Source organism: Empidonax traillii, unplaced genomic scaffold, assembly GCF_003031625.1.
Source record: "Empidonax traillii isolate 1590-97213 ecotype Southwest subspecies unplaced genomic scaffold, ASM303162v1 scaffold48:size2401408, whole genome shotgun sequence".
NCBI classification, from domain to species: Eukaryota; Metazoa; Chordata; class Aves; order Passeriformes; family Tyrannidae; genus Empidonax; species Empidonax traillii.
This window is the reverse complement of record NW_020955241.1, coordinates 1,124,669-1,145,662: the sequence shown is the minus strand read 5'-3', so window position 1 is coordinate 1,145,662 and position 20,994 is coordinate 1,124,669. Positions and strand designations below refer to the sequence as shown.

Here is a 20,994-nt window from a genome sequence, read left to right as displayed (position 1 = left end):
TTAAATAATCTGTTCTAAAATTTAAACTACTACCTGCAATTACAGTCATGTAATTACTGACTCCTCTCCACTTCTGCTTTACAGAAAGCTCTGTAAGGGGTGATTTTAAAGAACAAATTTTTTTTTAATGGTAAAAAAAATAATTCAAACTAAAATTAAAATTCCAGGTTTAGAATTACCACAGCATCACTACAAATTACTTGGGTTGTGTGAAATAAAAACCAGAAGAACTATGTCATTTATATTAAGTACCTGGACTACTGTATGACAAATGCAATTTTACTGCAGATAAATGTGTACCTATTTTAGAATAGATACACTATCTTAATAAATCTATCTGCAAAGATTCAAGAGAGAGAAAATAAATTACACTAAATGGAAGAATGATACAGCATAATGACTTAAAAAGGGCCTCCAGCATCTCGATCAAGTATGCAGTCTGTAATTTTCATTTTCCCTGCCTGCAATTCCCCATGCAGTTTCAAATGTCTGTGCTATTTATCTTCACTTCTTCTCCTAAACACCTTCAACCAATATCAGGGAAGTAGGCAATTCACACATTTCTAAGGACTGAACACCTCATGGGTGAACAAAGATTCCACCTGAAAATATTTAATTATTAATCAACTACAGTTTTCTGCAATTTAGGAAACAATTCAAATTGTTAACACCAGTGGGGGGGATTGCAAGCCGTAGGGGATACATTTTCCTTACAAATGCATTCTGTACAAGACTTGAGAAACCAGTACAATTCAGAGTCAGCATAGATTTGTAAGGCAGAGCATGGTGGAGACACAGATGCCTAAGAATTCCCCACTATACACTGAATGGCCACAGTGGTTATCGTACAGCAGAAATTCATTTCAGTCACATGGCAAAACGCTTAGGAGAAAGGGAAGTGAACTAACACTGAGCCTGCACCCCTCAGGCATCCAGGCACAGTAAGTGACAACGTACACTCTCCTACATTGCCCACTGCAACATCGAGCAGATTAGTCAGAAAAGTAGTAACTTGAGTTAAAATGCTAATCACTGGCTTTTGAAACCACTCTTATCTTAAACCTCAGTGAAAGAGATTACACTGAACATATTTTACCTAATGAATATGATGGTAAATCATAGGAAAACAAGGCCTTCCTCTAGATGTTCAGTCTAAACTATTAGGAAGCTAGGGTAAAATTGTCAATTTATCATATTTTAACAGATATTACATCTGGCAGTTGCAGCTACACTCAAATCTTTCTATGAGACTTTTCCTTTTATTTAATGAGAGATGAAAAATGGAAATACTTGCTGAGTGGCATCCTCATAATTTATCATTGGTACTTCTTTTGGCAATGTGACTAGGTCTCCAATGCCCAGAGACAGGATGAAGAGTTGTTTATTGAGATAAAGAGTGTGACAGAAAATAGAATTACAATGAAATATAACTTTATTGAACATTCGTTAGGCATTTCAGAATAGCTTGCATTGCTAGTACAACAAAATGCAAAAGGTTTAATGCAAAAAATATTGTAACCCCATCATAACAGAGTGATTTTTTTCCCCATGCAGTCACAGAAACGCAGAGAAAAATAGTTTTCAGGTGTGCAAAATGCCATCCTGTATCTGGGTCTCTTGCCCATTGCTATTAGTTACTGCTATCAGGGTAAAGACATGCTTGAAGGTAGGATTGTAAGTCAGTTTTTAGTCGGAAAGACACAATTACCATGGACACAAACTAATTACAAGGGAAGGAAATCTGGGGAGAGCCAACCTGTATCCTACTTAGGAAAGCTAAAAATGTGTCTTCAACCCATTTGCATTCCAAGTAATCATCAGTGGTAATAATGATGGTCACCTTAGTGACTTAATGGAAGTAATAAGATAAAATACAAGACCCAGTGGTATTGCCTCTTTCTTCCCACATACATTTCCTCATAAATTTGCTGCCTAATAGGTTTAGTTATTACTCCAAGAAGCAATGTTATGTATAAAACTAATTGAGCTTTGGCTTGCTTGTGTCATAGAATAAAATAAGCAATTTTTCTTTATGTAAATAGTTTTCAGCTGCCTAAACATTTTGCTTCATTTCCTATTACACTAGATTTCTTCTACTTCTTCACTTTCATTTTGTATCAGACCAAACCCAAAATTTCAGCTGAAGTTCAAGTGTCACTGTCAGTTCATTATTAGGAACAGTGATTTTGTCATGCAATGCCATGTTTGTTATACCTATTGTCAAAGAAACATATCCACATCATATTATAATGACTTCCAAATAAAGAACTATGGGCAATACCCTTCCTCAGTTCAAAAACAGATTATCAGATGGGAAACCAATAGGTTCTCTCTGGTTCTATGCCAGACTTCTCAAGTGACCATAGGGAAATCACCTATGATGTATAGAGATCTTGTCTCTTGTGCCATTCTATGACTATTCCAGTCCATATGAACATTCTGTGATTTTCATACAAGGAATTTCATTGTGCTGACCCCACTTCTGTTAAACACAGGTATTGCTCATCTGCCTTTGAAAACTACAGATGAGCAATGCAGTATTGAATTGCCCAAGCAGATTATTGTAATTCTCTGTTTCTTGCAATATTTTCTTTTAAATCTCAGTTTCTTGCAATATTTTCTTTGCAAGAGTTATATTAATGTTTTATCTACATGTTTCTCTATCATCCAGGGACAGCTGACACCCAGTTTTCTCAGAAATGAGCACAAAACTTCAAGGATATATGTTTCTTTAAGAGGTAAAATGCACATTCGGTAGAGCTAAATCCCAGAGAAAACTTACCTCCATTGATAGAAAGGCTGTTCTTTATGACATAAGAAGGTTGTTTATGATATAAATTCAGTTGAAGAAGTATAAGGGAAGTATATCTTTCTGGGTAGGAGCAGCTGTTTAAAACATATTTTAAGGCTTTTGAATTTTAAAACTGTTGTATAAAAACTGACAAACAGTGAGCCCATGAAGCATCTGAGATGCATACATGTTCTTAGGTTCTCATGAGGGACTGTCCTTAGATCACTCTTTTATAGCATAAAGGAGCAGGACTCAGGGATACTAAGTTTGTGGTGATCAGTGTCACTACAGCACTTCATTCTTGACAATATACTTTAATTCCAAATAAATCTGTGATCTGGTAAATGTATTAACCTATTCCTTATTTAAGAGAATCTATACTAATGGTGTTTTCCTGTTGATGGAATCTGAATTGCTTTTCACTGTGTAGACTTCACAGCCTAGTGGGCATTACCTTGAACACTTCCGAGCCACCTAAGCAAGGTCTTTTATCATTTTTCCCTTGATGGAAATCTTTTTACTAGGAGTAGCAACAAAGATCCTGTTTAATAACTCTCTTAGTGAATTAAAAGTCTTGTGCATTTCAGTTTCTGGATCTACATTTTTTTCTCTTCTACCTTCCAGCTCCTCCAATTGCCTTCATAATAAGTCTTGATCTTTTGTTTGGAAAAGGTGAAACATCTGTTCATATTACATAAGGAAAAAGTCTCAAGCAGTTGTACATACAACAGGACCTTGTTTATTGACTCTACTTCCAGAACTCAGACAACATATGATATCTTATTGAAAAACTCAGAGGTTGCTAATGCCCACTCAGAAAATACTTTAGTCATCACTAGAATGTGAGTCTAACTCAAGAGCTGTGTTTTAAACTAGGTAGTTTACCACAGCATGTGAATACTTTTATTAAAGTCTTGTTCCCCATTGTCCAATTACTATAGTGAAAAGTCAACATTCTTTAATCTGAAAGTATGGTTCCCCACCAAAACTACAAAACACGTAATAGCAACTGCATCTATATTGTTCTTGTTTTCAAAAAGCTAGGTTTTATGATTCTTATAATGTCATCAATTATGCAAATGTTATAAAGATTTTAGATCTCATGGGCTTGAAGCAACAGACAATTATTTTGTATGCAGTTCATAGAACAGAATACTTTAAGAGAAAGTATAGTTACTATTTTTATGATTTCTGCAAGGAGTGGAGCTCTATGAAAGTGGTGTTATCTACCCTTAATAACATTTAAGCTTACTTTGAAAAATTATATGCCTTTTCAAATATTACTGCAGAGAAAAATGGCAAATGGATTTGATAATAAAAATATTATTATAGCTGAACTATCTCATCTTCTGTCATGTATTTACTGTATACCAAAGCCAAGAGGAAATCAGAAGGGAAATGAATGAGCAGCTCAGGGGAGGGGGAAATCTGGTGTGTTTTTTTTTAAGAAGAGAGATAAAATATTCAATTAAAAGTTACAATAAGTTTCAATTATTATTCCAAAGAGTCATTGAAATAATTATTGTAAGTTATGGCCTTTTGACCACGTATACAACAAGCAATATAATATACATAAGCTACACAGATTTTTGAAGATTCATTCTACAAGTTGTCTACCTATATAATAAAATGGGAAATGAAGCTTGATTCTGTCAAAGAACACTTGATATCAAAGTATAACTAATTGGAATTAGAAAGAAACAAAATATTTTTGGATTCTCAGATAAATGATTTGTTGTTTTGTAGTAGGGCTGTGCTGCACATTTTCCAGATGTCAGATTTCACTGTTCTGAAAAAAATATATTGATCAAGTAAGTTCCTTGAAAGACTTGGCAAGAGTAGGATAAAAAGCTGGGGTCATAAGAATTATCAAACTGGATAGAAATTTTGTAGACTTTATTACATATCAGTTTAGATCATTTTGTTTTGTTTTGTTTTGTTTTAGAATTTATATGTACTGTGCATTTTACCTCAGGTTTGTAGTGTCTTTATATTAGTTTCTCTGAAAGTATCACCATGTGATGTAAAGAATGTTTAGGCATGGTGTTAATTTTTATTTATACACTCACGCACTCCCATGATTTCATACTAATTCTTAAAAAAAAAAAAAAAAAAAACCAAACCAAAAGCTGAGACCATGTATTGTTTACATGGGAACAATCCTATAGATGCCTGAATAACCACTAAAGCATACTGAAGAAAAGATTTTTCAGAGAAGAGAAGATAATTGTTAGAGAGTAATTAGAGTGTAGTAAGATAACAAGATATTAATAAATCCTGTCTAATAGATGCAAAGATTATCTATTTTTATTGTAATTCTATAATAAAATTAAAGATTATCTGCTTTTAATTGCAATCCTCCTTTGAAAGCAAAAACAAATCCTTCTTATTGGTTTCCTTGTTTATTACGTCTCAGCAATTGATTTCCCTACTGAGAAGTGCTCATTTCACATACAAAAGCATATTTCCTAACTTCAAACACTCTTCACATCCAGTCATTCTTTTTATTCCAAATACTACCATTATTACTCTAAATACAGGTCAAAGGACAAACAACAACACTTGAGAAACTACTGTGAATGTACAGTTATTAGCTTTATACTTCCAAAATCAGCATTCATTTCAGAGCCTCTTTAGACAAGAGCAATAGACTTGAGCGGTTAATCAGACAATGTTCAACTCCTAATCTAAGTCATAACCTATAAGAGAGTTTTTTTCTCTCTATCATCTATAGCTTAAAAAAACTAGTTTCCTGGTACTAACTTGGTTAGACAATGAAAATAATCCAATTAACATCACTGTTAAGGAGAGAGAAATGTTGAAATGTGATTCAGTTTCAATCTTGTTATTTTGCAGTTTGTTTGTTGTTGTTTTGGGTTTTTTTTTAAGTCACAAGACTAACTATTGACACAATATAGTTTTGTAAATCCATTAAACAGGGAAAAAACTGTTACCTGTAAAAGGGTGAGCAAAACATTTAGTTGACACTTACTCTACACTCCAGCTCCTTGTCATACTGGGTGAGTGATCTCCAAGGTGACATTCACTAGCTTTGATGCAATATGGGCTTCTCCCATAAAAAGAAGGCTATTCCGTAACAGATCACTGAAATTCTATTTCAATATTGATATGACTTCTTTTTATTGTTAGAACATATAATTCTTCAAAAGATTGTTATCTAATATATTATTTGGATGTTTCATGAGAACAAGACTATACCATGTATAATGAAAATGGCAGTAAATACCATAGTGAATCTTTTTAACCCTCACATTCTCAAATGTTTTTTGAGAGAACTGACGTTGCAATTACAGTGAGTCTTGATCTTACTGAAAAATTGTCCCAACTGTTTTATGAACTAGTTAGATAAATGATAGGTTAATTTTCTTAATAAATTTTGAAATACTATGAAGAAATATAAAAAATAGTAACATTTTTTAAAGTAATATGAAATTTCTATACTCTGCTATATTTTAAAATTTTTTCTCCTGCTTTTGGTTTAAATATATATTTAGAAAATGTATTTTGTGAACAAATTCTTACCAGAGATTAATTGGCCATCGATGATTCACATAGAATGCTTCTGGAGCAGATGAAGGCAAAAAGGAAGTATGTATTTAATTTGACCTCTAAGTGAACCAGACTGCTAACCTTTAAAGAAACTTGTTAATGAACTTTTAAACCGAAGGGTTGGGAAAAGCTAAGATGGGTAAAAGAGTGTAATTTATGGAGAAGGCCATTCAAAATGTCTGACTCATGAAGAATAAGAATTAGGTTTATAAAAAATTGGAGTGCTATTTAAATAAGATGCGAAGAGGACCAAAATGCATGCTTTAACACCAATGTTAAAAATCTAAGAAATATAAGATTAGAAAAAGGAAAATCTAACTGAGAATGAATAACTATACTGGAAACTTGGGGAAAGAAAAACACTGTCACTCAAAAAATAATTAAGGTACAAATAAATACAAGAGAGAGTGAGCTGTCATAGAATCATAGAAGCATTAAGGTTGGAAAAGACCTCCAAGATCATTGAGGCCAACCTTTGGCCAAACACCACCACCTCACCTAAACCATAGCACTAAGTCCCATACTGAGCTGTTTCTTGAACAATTCCAGGGATGATGACTCCCTGGTCAGTCCATTCCAATGTCTGACCACTCAGTCAGTGAAGAAATTCTTCCTAATGTCCAGCTTGAAACAAATGTACAAAGTACAGAATGTCTTCTGGATGAGGAAGAAGTAATTAGGGGCTCTTCAGACTGGACAAGCAACAACAGAGTTTTGTGTGATCAGAAGAAACATCAGTGCTACATGAGCCGGCTACTTCTGTCCTCTCCAAGGACAAGAACTGAGAAGAAGCCAGCAGTCAGGTTCATATACAACAGAAAGAGCAAATGTTTCATGAGAGAGATGTTTGAGAGAGAATATGCAGGCTCAAATTCACAGAAGTAAATTATTGATAAGTACTGTATCGATACAGATAACAATGAGGTAAGCAGTCTAAAGGACTACTAAATAAAGAATGTTTGCCTGTTCTTGCTTTTTCTCCATGAGATGCTCATGACCACTGTTAGAAACGGTACAGAGGGACACGATCCTTTGGTTCAATTTAGTACAGTTCTTTTTCCAATTGTAATGTGAGGAATATTTTATTCACAATTAAGTACTTGTTATGTGGTTTTGATCATTGTCTTCATAGGGTATTACCTCTGCTTTTTAGACCAACACCAAATCCGAAGGAATAAAAAATTAATCCTCATGAAGTCTGCTTCCAAGCTCAAGTTCAAGTATGTTCTCCTAGATGGTTCTAAACTTCTGTAATCACAGGAAAGGAGAGATGTAAACAACTCTCTCACTTATTATTTTCTCATATTTTTCCTGAACCTTTCTTTATAGGCTTCCTCAAATCTCCCTTTCATCATGGTTGATGGTCACTGCAGATTCATAGTTACTGAGACTTTGATACAAGTGATACAATATTCATATGCACCCATGTTTGTATGTTTTGATGATTATGAACCACAGTTAGTTTTGGTTTAACATCTATTCTCTTAGAAAACTGTCTTCCTGAAGACACTGCTGAAATCTCAGAGAAACTGGTAAAACACTATGAATGGAAGGATTAAGAAGGGGAACCGAAATGTAAACTGTACTAATAATGCTATAAAACAAAATAATGCAATGTTGGCTTCTGGTGCTGAGGTATTAAAAGGAGTAAATTCCCTCTAAGTCACTATAATAGGACAAATGAATCAACATAATCTTGCTGCTACTGTACAATCAGCCACAGAAATAATTGCAGACAATTTAGTTCTCCAACCCTTCTAACTCCTCAGTACTACAAAAGCCCTGTGTTTTCACCCTTTTCAGTCTCACTTCTTGACTGCTGTTATACAGATGACTTATTCTCTCTCTTTCTCTAACATAATCTTTTATTTATATGCAAGAGACTCTATTACAACAACTTGGAACAAAGCCTGATTTTGTCAAGTAGTTGATTTAAAGGATTTGCATTTCTAAACATTCTGTATGCATTTTAATGCACATAAATAAGAAAACCATCTGTGCATTTCTTTCTTTATTTGAAACTATGCTTGGCAAACAATCATTGCAATTATAAGTAGCATACCATTAAGCATATGGTTAAATGACAACGTATTTGCTAATTTCGAGATCAATTCACTTGAAAGCACTTCTTTGTTTAATATTAAAATTCATAAATCAAAGTTTCATAATAAAAAAAGACATCTATCTGTAAAATAATGTTGCTTTGCCTCAGGAGAAAATACATGATCATTGTGTCCAGAGGTTTAGAGCTGTACATAAAGTTAGGTTCTTGGCACAGTTCAACATCCCACTTGGCCTCTTGCTCAAGGAAACATTTGTTAAATTCTGACAATCTCAGACACTGTGCCTGGAAAATATTTACCACTTCTATATGAACTTAAGGAGACCTCATCTGAGCACCAATATGTATTACTGCGGTTCTTGCCAGCCCATAATGAAATGTCACAGTCCTCAAACAAAAGATTCTGTATGAATGTATGAATATCCCACTTCCTCCCAGTAATCTTTTAATCCCAGGATACAAGACAAATAACATACAGGAGATCAGGCCTTATATAAAAAAGGACATAGTACATAAACTTAAGCAATTTAGAGGCTTAGGTCCCCTTTAACATTAATTTCTTCTCACTTTTTTATGGAAGATGATAAAGTCTGCTTGTGAATGCCCACATAAAAAGTGTAATTGTGGATTATCTCTCAAGTCTTGGAAAAAAATATGCTTTAATTTGTATTAAAAGTATCATTTTATGGAGCTGTTTGGCCCATAAATTCAGCATGGCATCTGATATTTAGGCTACATTCTTTCTTGCTCCAGGATCTCTCCCATGCTAATATTTTCTGTTAAAAAATTGGATGAGTGATGCATTAGCTGAAAGTTTCCAACATATTGTCGCAACAACACATTTACTCAGCAGAATGAACATCAAAACATATGGAAGAGAAGAAAATGGATTTTAAACTGTCTAGTCTCAATTAACTGTATAAGATAATGTTGTCTTTCCTTGATTACACTCTTCACATGTAAAAATTAAAATAAATTAACAGAAGTATATGCAGACACATTTCCTTTGGACAGAGCTGAACAAACTCCTCTATAAAACAGCTCATTCTGTTTTACCAGTGAGAGTGTATAGCAATGAACCACAAGGTGCCAGCTTCTACCTGGCAAGAAAATATGTACTGGAAAATAAAAACATTAGGAGGTCAAAGGATGAGACAAAGTGATACATCTGAAATTTTTGGTCTGAAACTCCAATTAGAAAGTACACACCTGCCATAATCATAAAAGTTGGAGGAAGACTATGGAGTTTTGAAAGGGCCATCTGGAGACACCAAGTAATATGAGCAATATGGTACTTGTTTATTAGCTACCAGAAACTAAAATAGATCAGGTCATGTTTCCTTTTTGTGTAATTTGCCAGAGGAGACAAATGCACAGTTGATGTAAAGTAGAGGTAATACTTGGCATGTTTAGGATTTAAAATCTGTTGTGGTGAAGGGCACTTGTAGTTTTCCATCAACTCAGTGAACAGGAGCAGCATAGGGCACAAGTGGATCTTCCCCTGTGAGGGTTTTTTGTACTTAGAGAGCAAAAGAAAACATTTTTTAAGACCAGTGCAGAAGAGCTTGGGCGAGTCAGCTCCCACAAGTAAATTGATGCAGCTTTTTTCCTTTTACTTACTTTCTCTGTGCTTTTCAGTGGAAGAACAAGCCTTTCTGTGCTCTTCACTCTTGCTCTGATCAATCTTCTAAACTTTCCAAACCATATGGAAAATGGATTTTTTGTTTGTCACAGAATGAATGTAAGGTATTGACTAAATCAATCTCTGATCCTTTCCTGTCCTCTGAAAATGTATTTAATTTTGTCAATGCAATAATCTCAGTAGGAGAACCCAAGAAGTCACCTTCAGGTTTTGCTATAGCTACCAGTTTAGAGTGTTACTCTGGTATGCAAGTCATGGGCTTAGACCTTTATCAAATCCACTAGACATCTTAATTCAAACAAAACTCCACTATGATGTTTGATTAGAGATCTATCTTATTAATACCAGCATAAGGACAACAAACAGAATTTACAATATTTGGCCTGTTTTTCCTGTAAATTAGTTCTCTTAACCCACTGTAGCCTCACAATTGCTCTATACTGCTTTTCACTGCCCTGCATATTTTTTCCCATAACCTCCTTCATAAAACTTTAGCAGAAATTCCATGTAGTTGCGGAGACTTGATAGTTTCATTTGTGCTAAATTACTAAATGCTTCCACCTCACTGGTCACAAAATCATTCAGAGTACTGAATTTGTGCATACACAAATTGATGTGTCAGATGGCATATTTGTCCTGGTCTCTCAAGTAAATACACTGGAGAAGCATCCCTGTAATTGTATGCTTTATCATTCTGCCTATCTTCTTTTCTAATTCCCCCATCTGATAGTTTAATTTCTTTCTTCAGTGAATTCTGGGGGTTTTTTTTTCCTAAAAACAAGTCTTGTATATGTGTTTCTACAGGTCTGCTTTTAGTTCTCCTGGCATTACTAATACATTCTTTTTATAGTATTCAGTGTTTTGCTTAAATTATTTTTGTGATTTATGTCTTCTTCTGTTGTTCCTTACAATTTTCACATAGTTGTTGACTTTTACTCTTGTCTAAATTTGTCTAGTGATTTTATACTATAGTCTTATGCTGAATAAATATTTATATTAAATAGGATATTTATTACTGAGTCCTTCATATTTCACTCAAGTTCACTAGGAACTTTCAGATGCTTGTTTTGGTTAATGTTACAAATAATTATTTTGCAAAATTTTAAGTCTGAAGTAAAGCAATAATAGTAATGCCCTGAATCCTAGACATGACCTAGAGGTCCCCTGTTCCCCACCCCAATTCTGTTTTCTTAGTATTGCTAATTTCACTTTGTATTATAAACTAATTTAACATTTCATTCAGCATTTATTGTTTCATCATCTCCAAGAGTGATAAATAGCAATATTGTGCCCTTTGGATGACCCAGGCAGGACAAGTAGCCTTTAGGACTGCCTCTGTCACAAGCCCAATTTTCTAGTCTAGGATGCAGGAAGCAGGAGATTTGTAATACACAGCGACAATTCAGAAAATTCAATTCTGCCTTCTGTGCCACAGGCATCACTGTGGAGAACTCAGAGCCAGCAAAGATGCTCTATGTCCAGAATTAGTCTTCTCTGCATAGCTAGGATAAAAGGTTTCTAAATGAACGATGGATCAGGCCTTGGGGGAAGATTTTATGTAAACTGTAAATTATAACAGTTTAGACTCCTTCAGGCTAATCTCTGATGCTGGCCATTAGTCCTTTTCTGCTGTAATGTGAGCCATAATAGTTTCATTCACTTTGCTCTTTTAATTATACACATCTAATGAATATTACTAGGCTTTGTTTCCCCCTTGTATTCTGTCTTTTTGAAATATTGTGTGACCTGAACTTACAACCTCAATGATGGATCTTTAATGATCTGTAGGCAATGAGCCTCATAATTTCCCCTTGCCAAATAAGCTTTCATTTCAGACAATTTTATTACTCCTTAGCAATATAAACACAAGTATGCCTGTTTTGTTTATGAGAGTTTTCATTCTTGGTGTTTTATCCATCGCTCATTTATTGCATTTCTGCAGTTATCATAGCTTTTTCAGTTTAAATACCCAACTAGAATACCCTTTAGAATGAACAATTGAACTGGCCAGTACTCATGCCTGACACAACTGGCCTGACTCATGCAGGGTATTCAAAAGCACATGGTATGTGGATGAAATTTTACAATGTTCAGATTTATCTTGCACTGCAATGAGAACATCAGTATCTGATCTTAGCCGGAATAAGGGTTTCTTTCTTCCAAAGCATAAGGACCTGCATTTACCTCTGCACATTGCATGCTTCTAAAGGACTTTGTGTGTCTTGTACTGGGAAAGGCTAGTATCTTACAAAGGTCTCCTCCTTACAGTTAGTTTATTTCCTTTCTCATCCAAAGCATACACTGGGAACACAGGTATTGGGATGCTCACTTCATCCTATCACCTTCCGTTAACTGGGAAAAATTTGTGATTATGGCAAGCACAGTTGAATAAAAACCAAATGGAAGTCTCCTGCTGACACTGAAGCTGAATTAGGTAGAAAGGACAAAACACTATTTAACACTTCTGTGTCGAGTTGATAGACAATTTCAGTCAAGGCTGATAGCTATGTTGACTATCCAGTAGGAAATCAGTGTTTCGGCCCCACTGCAAGTCATAAGGCTGAATATAATTCTATTATACTTGCAACAGGACTAACTCAGGCTGTTAATGATGCCAGATATTGGATCCAGGTGTTAGAATAGAATATATATGCTCCTAGAACCACAGAATAAAATCATGGAATCGTCAAGGTTGGAAGAGACCTTTAAGATCATCAACCCAGCACTGTCACTGTATTCCCTAAACCACTTAACCATGTCACCCAGTGCCAGACCCAGACATATCTTAAACACCTCCAGGGATGGTAACTCTACCACCTCCTTGGGAAATTATCATCTCCTTGGGAAACCTATTCCAATGCCTAATGGGCCTCACAGTGAATTTTTTCTTTCCAATATCTAATCTGAATCTCCCCTGCCTCAGTTTAAGGCTGTTTCCTGTTGTCTTTTAACTGTAGCCATGGTAAAAGGGATCAGTCCTTACAACAACCTCCTTTCAGGTAGCCACAGAAAGCAATGAGGTTTCTCTTAAGACTCTTTTCAAGACTAAACAAACCCAGCTCCCTCAGTCCTTCATCATAAGACATGTTCTCTAGTCCTTTCATAAGCTTTGTTGCCTTTTGCTGAACATGTTCTCGCACCCCAACATGCTTTTTAAAGTGAGGGACCCAGAACTGGACACAGTATTCAAGGTGTGGCCTCACCAATGCAAGTACAAGGGTATGATCACTTCCTTAGTCCTGCTGACTACACTATTCTTTACATAGGTTGAGATGCCATTGGTCTTCTTGGTCACCTGGGCACACTCAACCAGCACCTCCAAGTCCCTTTCTGCCAAACAGCTCTGGAGCCACTCCTCCCAAAGCCTCCTCTAGCATCCCTCCTGAGTGCTTTTAACTAGGAACTTTCCTCACATTTCCTAGTACCCTTCAAGGGTGCAGATGAGAAAATGTCACTGATTATTCAAACCAGAAAGGTGGTGAGAGAGGAAACACAAAGATACAGGAAACCATGCATCATGTAAGGTTTCAGAGGAGATTTTGTCTTCTTGAGAGGATGATTTTTTTCTGTCTTTCCAACATAAACTAAGCACACACATGCATATTCTGGTCTAAGCTGCAATATTCCATCTCACCTGTTACAGGGTGTTGACTTGTGTGGTTAACTTCTCCCACTGTCAGCTATACTACTGACAAAATATCATCACTAACAGAAATTACCTTAGAATTTTTCTTTGGAGCTATTTACTATGCCCTTATGTTATCATGCAAAAGAACTATAGGGTGTACTCATAGCTTCCTTTGATACCATCAAAAGGACAAAGAAGCAAATAACCAGATATTTCTCTAAGTTCTGTAAACAGATCCTTGAAAGCCATAAAAGTCTGTCACAGTTCAATTACAGAAACAGACTTCACTAAAAATATCTGTCCACAGAAATCTAAGAAAACACATAAGAACATTTGCAACAACCCCTGCTGTCTTTTCAATGGATAATTGCAGTACCTACTTTCCTGAGCATCAATATATGAATAATAAAGGAAAACAAGAAATAACAAATGTAGAAATACTGCTGACTTGCTATTGCCAGATGTCAGATTTGTTCTACTAGATAGGGAACAAAGAAAATAAGCAGGAAAATGTCTTTGATATGTCTTGATTGTTTAACAGTTTGTTCCTGTCAGCAACCTCTTAGAAACTTCATCGCAGTGAAGTAGCTTTTCCCCAGAGATAGTTGATAATATGCTTATTTGGTTGGGAATCACAAAGTTTTTTGTGCTGTAGGTATGTAATATTATCCAGCAGAGGAACCTATTTTTTTGCTCTGATTACACCTGCAGCCCTAACTCCAGAATGCTCTACAGTCTCTCCAACACAGCCTTCTTTGATCTGTGCTGCTGTAGGAAGGTGTAGAAGTATAGCAAAAATTTTCAACAAGAAGAACTATTCATTGAGGTATCAATACCCATGAATAGAACTGTTGCCTTTTTTTGGTCATTGAATATCTGTTAGATTAAAGCTGTACCTGGATTTATATATGCTAAGGGAGAACTTTTTTTACAAAAGAAAACATTGACTGAAAATTGTAGCAAATAATGATAAAGTGAAATCAAAGAAAGAGAGGAAGACCACACATGGCTTTGAGGCACAATCTTTTATCTAGAAGCAAAATCAGTCAGAAATTTTGGTCATAAATAAAACTAGGACTTTTCACACTTTTTACATATTTGTACCAATTACTCCTTGTCCTATCCCTACAGTTCCTTAGGAGTCCTTCTGTGGCTTCCCTGTAGGCCCCCTTCAGATACTGGAAGGTTGCTATGAGGTCTCCACATAAGCTCCTCTTCTCCAGGTTGAGCAGGTCCAGCTTTCTCAGCCTGTCTTCATAGCAAGGTGCTCCAGTCCTCCTATAAAATTTGTAGCCCTCCTCTGGACTTGTGCCAACAGTTCCATGTCCTTCTTATGCTGGGGGCATTTTTTTCAAGTTCCTTGACTTTGCATAGAAAACCTTGCATTACAATGCTACGCAATATTTTTCATAAACTGTATTATGCAAATCATGTGGCACAGTGACTAATTTAATATTTGTATTTTTCCCTAATAATGGGATATCCCTAAGAATGGGAAAATCATTCATTCATAGTTACTGCTAATAATTCAATGTTCAGTATTTGCTTCTAGGCCACTGGTACCTGATGTTACACCTGCAATAAGGTACTTCAAGACAACATGGCCACTCAGGGGATTGGGAACGAAGCAGGACAGTAAAGTGCAACTCTGCTGCCTTTAGTTGCAGCAAGCATCAAAAATCCAGTACTTCCCCATAACCTCTGTGTGTGCTATATGACACCCCTCAGAGGTTGTCTATCTTAAATCAATCAGCAACTCATAAAGTTGTCCAAAAGAAACAGTGAGGCAGTCATTACAAACTGTTCACTCCCTCCCACGAGTAATTAAAGAATCATCAGGGATGCTTCCCAAATTCTCTTTTTAATCTGTAGTCAGCTACAGTCTGACAGTAGCAGTCAGCTACTGCAATGTAGGACAAATATAACAAAATCCCTAGCAAATTCCCTGTAAATTTTGAAATCTCCAGAAGTATAAAGCACTATTTCACCAGAGGATGCAAATGAAAATCTTAGGCATATAGATCTGCTCAGCTGTGCATGTAGTGGCATGTACTCATTGAAGATAAAACAATGGTGGGGAAAAAAGGATTAATAGTTACTGAAAGTTTTCAAGGCACTGAAGTCAAATCTATCTTGATGGAGTTGTCAAACCACACAATTGAAAGAAAAGTGCGCAGGTCAAATACAGGAGCCATATTCAGTTGACAGTTTTTAAATTCCCTATGATAAAATTGGAATTTTCTTCGTATGCCCTCGGGAACTTGCTGATAGTTGTTGAAGCACGTGTTCTTTTCTATATAACTCACTTACTCAGAAACACAGGATGTGCAAATGGTCTGAAAAAATCCCACTGTTTCACCAAGATTCTTTTAGATTTAGACATTTTGTTTCATCAAAGTTAAACTGAGGATCTCCAAAGTCCAAACTGCCCTTCAAAATTATGAAAAACCAAGAGTGATATTTGTTCAGGCTCAGAATAAGTTCTCTATAGCAATGATCTGTCTCATAGTCCCTAAAATCTACGTTAATAATGATTATAATTGCCATCAAGAAGACAGAGAGGCTGTGAATTACTGGCTTTCAGGCTTGAAACTCTTATTTTATTTTATGGAAGATAAAGGTGCTGCTCAAACTCTAAAAACTAGAGAAACCTGTGGTGATGTATGTACAATGATTGCAGTTTGCCAATGCCTTTTAACTACTTCATCGCAAGAAAGAAAAGTTGCGTAAAAATGCAAATTTCCCTTTTCTTGTTCCTTCTTAATGCACTGGAACATCTGTATCTAAGGCATCAATTTGAAAACTAGATTATCAAAGATTTTTTTTTTCATAAAAAAATATTAGTTCAGGAACGTAAAGCTGAGATTATTGAGAAGGTTGTTTTGAACAGTCAGACCTGTGCTATGTCTGAGTTCAAAGCTGTTTTGGCTGCAGTGTATATTGCTGTGAAATTGAGGCAGGTGGTATCTTCAGACAGAGATAAAAATAAACAAAAAGTGTTGAAATCTACAAATTGGAAAACTTATTTGTCATATAACATCCCCCATTACATGATCCCAAGAGACATGCAAGCCTGAAACTATTTCAGAGGTGGTAATAGCATAAACCATCATTCTGAGAGATGATTATTAAGAACATCTGATTTCTGTTCTATATATCATTCATTACTCCTGATTCGATCACCTGTGGAGACATCCATGTCTTGTCTATAACTGCATGGTCCTGAGATTTTCAATCTTTCTTAGCACAAAGAATTTTCTCCTTTTATTTTTTTAAGTCTGTTTTTCAAATCCCTGTATTCCTAATGTTTCTAAGATGAACTGTTACAGAAGGTAGCATCACAGAAGGATTTATATAATGACAGCCTATCAGTTTGATTTCGATCTGTTACTTTGTGTTACAGGCACCAAAATTTTACAAGTTGAGTTCAGTTGTTTTGTCTACAACAGAACATATAACTGCTAGGCTGCCCAGGGTGGGACTGCAGCTTGTGTGTGTATCACATGTCTGAACTACCTTTAGATGTGCTTCTTTGCATGAGGAAGGTAGAGTGGTTCAGCATGGGCTATAAAGCTCTCCTGAGCAGCTATGCATATATACATATACTTTTTTTTTTTTTGAAGCAATTAGGCTGAGATCTGTGTTGCTGTGACTGCACTGCCAGGAGTACCTGAACCAGCTCTTTTAAAATGAGCTTCGGCAACACGTGAGCTGGAGTTGCCATAGCCCTGCCAGGTAGCCCAGTTCAATCAAGAGGTACAGAGAACAGAGGGAAGCAATCTCAACCTCAACTCTGTGTCCTTTGTTATCTGTCCTGTAACATGCAGCTAGAAATTAGGCAGCTTTCATTTTTCAAGTAGATTCTACCTAATTGGGCTCTCTGGAAACAGAAGCTTCCATACAGTAACAAGGATAGTGTAAGTACTCAACAGACGACATGGAGTATGTATACATAGCACGATACACAAGGAGTGTTGTCCAGGTGTCTAAGACTGCACTGGTTTTTTTGAAAATAAGGTCACACATATAAATATGTCAATAAGGAAATGAAAACTTAATATTATCCATTCACTTTCTGTAATATTTTTATTTCAACTGTGGTCTACAAGATAAATGTTAAATTACCAAATTCTGAGTCCTCTGTCTGACTGACTGTCATGCTTGTTCTTCTGAGATACATAATAAGGTTGAAGATAAACTCTCAAAAAACTGTGTCAAGAGAAAAAGCTTAATTATGGGTGTTTCTGTGAGATGCAACATTTAAGATATTCTTAAGATATTCAGCATGTATGATGAATTATTTACTGAAAGTCCCAGTGTAAAAGTAATTTATTACCTTCATATCTTTACAATAGAAAATTTTTTAAAATGCATGTTGTGCAAGTGTAGCAATCTATTGTTTAATGATGTCTTCTTCTTCTGCGATTTAGGTGTCTACAAGAATATAAACTTCAGAGGAAAGGGCACAACGATTAATTCTGAGCAAAACATCAAGGTCTGAAACATCCAATTTATACCCACACAGAGGAGAAAAGGAAAAAAAAGGTGAAAATCCAAACCATTTCAAGTTACATTTCCTAGGCTGTATAAAAGTGTCTCATATTTTAAATATCATGCAGGAGGAATACTTGGATTTATACTGTGATGTCAGTAATTGTAGGGCAGAATTTGTAATATACCTTGCTTTCAAGCATTATGAAAATGTTTACAAAGAGAAACTCCAGTGGGCCTAGTACATAACTGAAAACTGAGAGATGATGAGGATTGCATAATTGGATCCACAAAGGTGGGGTATTTACATAAGGATTCACGTCAAGGATGGATGGAGATCAGATATTTTGGGACTAATCAGCTATCTATAGTGGTAGCACGTAATGCTGAAATATCCATTCAGTCAGGGGAAAAAAAACAAACACCATCTGGTTTTGCTAAATTACCTGTTCATTCTGCTTCTACAAATAGAGTAATATGACTGCAAATATAAGGTTGGTGTCATACCTATTGATATAATTCTGAATATGACAGTAGTATCTAGAAACTCTAGTTAAGAGGGAGGCATGACTGTGATTGGATATTGCACAAACACTTCACACAACAGACTTCTGTTTAAGGAGCTCAGCTGTATACAGGAGAGAGAAAAGTTGGGAAGAAGCAAACATTGATGCCCCATTTTCTGAATGGATAACATGTCAAACAAAAACTTAGTGATTGCCATGTGCAGTGGTTAATGTCAAAGGAGTTTAGGTTTCAAATAACTTTGAAACTCTAGACTGAAATTCTGTGTCCTAGTATGCAGCTAATTAAAGAACCAAATCCTAACGTGCTGAAAACTCAGTTGAGAGTTTTAACTGAAATACATTCAAAATCTGTCAAAACCAAAAAACACCAAACATAGAATCATAAAATAGTTTGATTTGGAAGGGACCATTATAGGCCATCTAGTTCCAACTCCCCTGCCATGGGCAGGGACATCTTAAACCAGATCAGGCCGCTCAAAGCCCCATCCAACCTGGACTTGAATATTTCCCGGGACAGGGCACCCACAACTTCTTTGAGCAGCCTGTTTCTGTACCTCACCACTCTCATTGTAAAAAACTACTTCCTTATATCTCATCTAAATCAATCCTTCTTCAGTGTAAAACCGTTGCCCCTTGTCCTATCACAATAGACCCTGCCAAAATATATGTCCTCGTGTTTGCTGTAGGCTCCCTTCAGGAACTGGAAGGATGCTATAAGGTTATCCCATAGCCTTCTCTTCCCTAGGCTGAAGAATCCCAACTCTCTCAGCCTGTCTTCATAGGAGAGGTGCTTCATTCCTCTGATCATCCTTGAGGCCCTCCTCTGGACTGCTCTGACAGGTCCATGTCTTTCTTGTTCAGAGGCCCCAGAGGTGGATGCAGTACTCCAGGTAGGGTCTCACCAAAGCAGAGAGGCTCCCCTTCCTGCTGTCCACATTGCTTTTGATGCAGCCCAGGATACAAATGGCTTTCTGGGCTGTGAGTGCACATCGTCAGCTCATGTCCAGCCTCTCATCCATCAGCACCCCCAAGTCCTTCTCAGAAGGACTCTTTTGTTCTGTTCATCCTCCAGCTTGTATTGACACTGGGGTTGCCCTGACCCACTGCAGCACCTTGCAGTTGGTCTCTTTTGGATGAAATTCCCATAGATCCACTTCTCAAGTTTGTTCAGGTCCCTCTGGATGGCATCCCATCCTTCAGATGTGTCAACCACGTCACTCCGCTTGGTGCAAACTTACTGAGGGCACACTCAATCCCTTCATCAGTGTCATTAATGAAGATACTAAATAACAGTGGCCCCAATATGGACCCCTGAGGAACACCACTTGTCACTGATGTCCATTGGGACATTGAGCTGTTGACCACTACCCTCTGGATGCAACTGTCCAACCAATTCCTTATTCAATTAACAGTCCACTCAACAATCTTCTCTCTCCAGTTGAGTGGGGGAAGTGTGTCAAAGGCCTTACAGAAGTCCAGATAGATGACATCCATTGTTCTTCTCTTGTTTGCTGATGTAGTCACTCCATTGTAGAAGGCCACTAGGTTGGTCAGGCATGTCTTGCTCTTGTTGAAGTCATGGTGGCTGTCTCAAATAAACTCCCTGTCTTCTATGAGCCCTAGCACCACTTCTGGGAGGATCTCTTCAATAATTTTTCCATGTACAAATGTGAGGCTGACAGATCAGGAGTTTCCAGGGTCATCCTTTCTACCCTTTTTAAAGGTGGATACATTTTTTCATTCATCAGAGACTTCACCTAATTGCCAGGACTTTTCAAATATCATGGAGAGTGACTTGGAAACTAAATCAGTCAATTCCCTCAGAACTCTGAGATGTTTCTTATAGACTTGTGTACATCCAGGTTCCTCAAGTGATCACGGGCCTGATCTTCTCTTACAGTGGAATAGATTTTGCTTCCCCAGTCCCTGTCTTGCAGTCCCTCTACTTTAGAGGTGTGGAAAGTGAGGGTGTCATTGCAGATTGAGGCAAAAAAGCTGTTGGGTACCTCTGACACGTTCTTGTCCATTGCTACCAGTTTACCAGCCTTGTTCATTGTGGGAGTTACAATTTCTTTGACCTTCCTTTTCTAAGCAACATACCTGTATTCTTTGCATACTTGTTATTCTTTGCCAAGTTCAGCTCAGGCTGTGCCTTGGCCTTCCTCACTTCATCCATAAACAACTAGGCATAATCCCTATACTCTTCCCAAGACACTTCTCCTTTCTTTCACTGACTGTGCATTTGCCCTTGTCCAGCAAGTCCTGATTTAGCCATAATGACCC

At 36.6% G+C, this 20,994-nt stretch overlaps 1 long non-coding RNA gene across 1 annotated transcript; it reads right to left on the bottom strand.

Annotated features, from left to right (window-relative positions):
* Positions 1-13,104: 13,104 nt before the first annotated feature.
* LOC114055154 lies at positions 13,105-20,437 on the bottom strand. The gene is made up of 4 exons (XR_003570666.1): positions 20,424-20,437; positions 16,887-16,894; positions 13,361-13,369; positions 13,105-13,187 (listed from the first exon to the last, which is right to left on the bottom strand). It is a non-coding gene; the product is annotated as an uncharacterized LOC114055154 (long non-coding RNA).
* Positions 20,438-20,994: the final 557 nt, after the last annotated feature.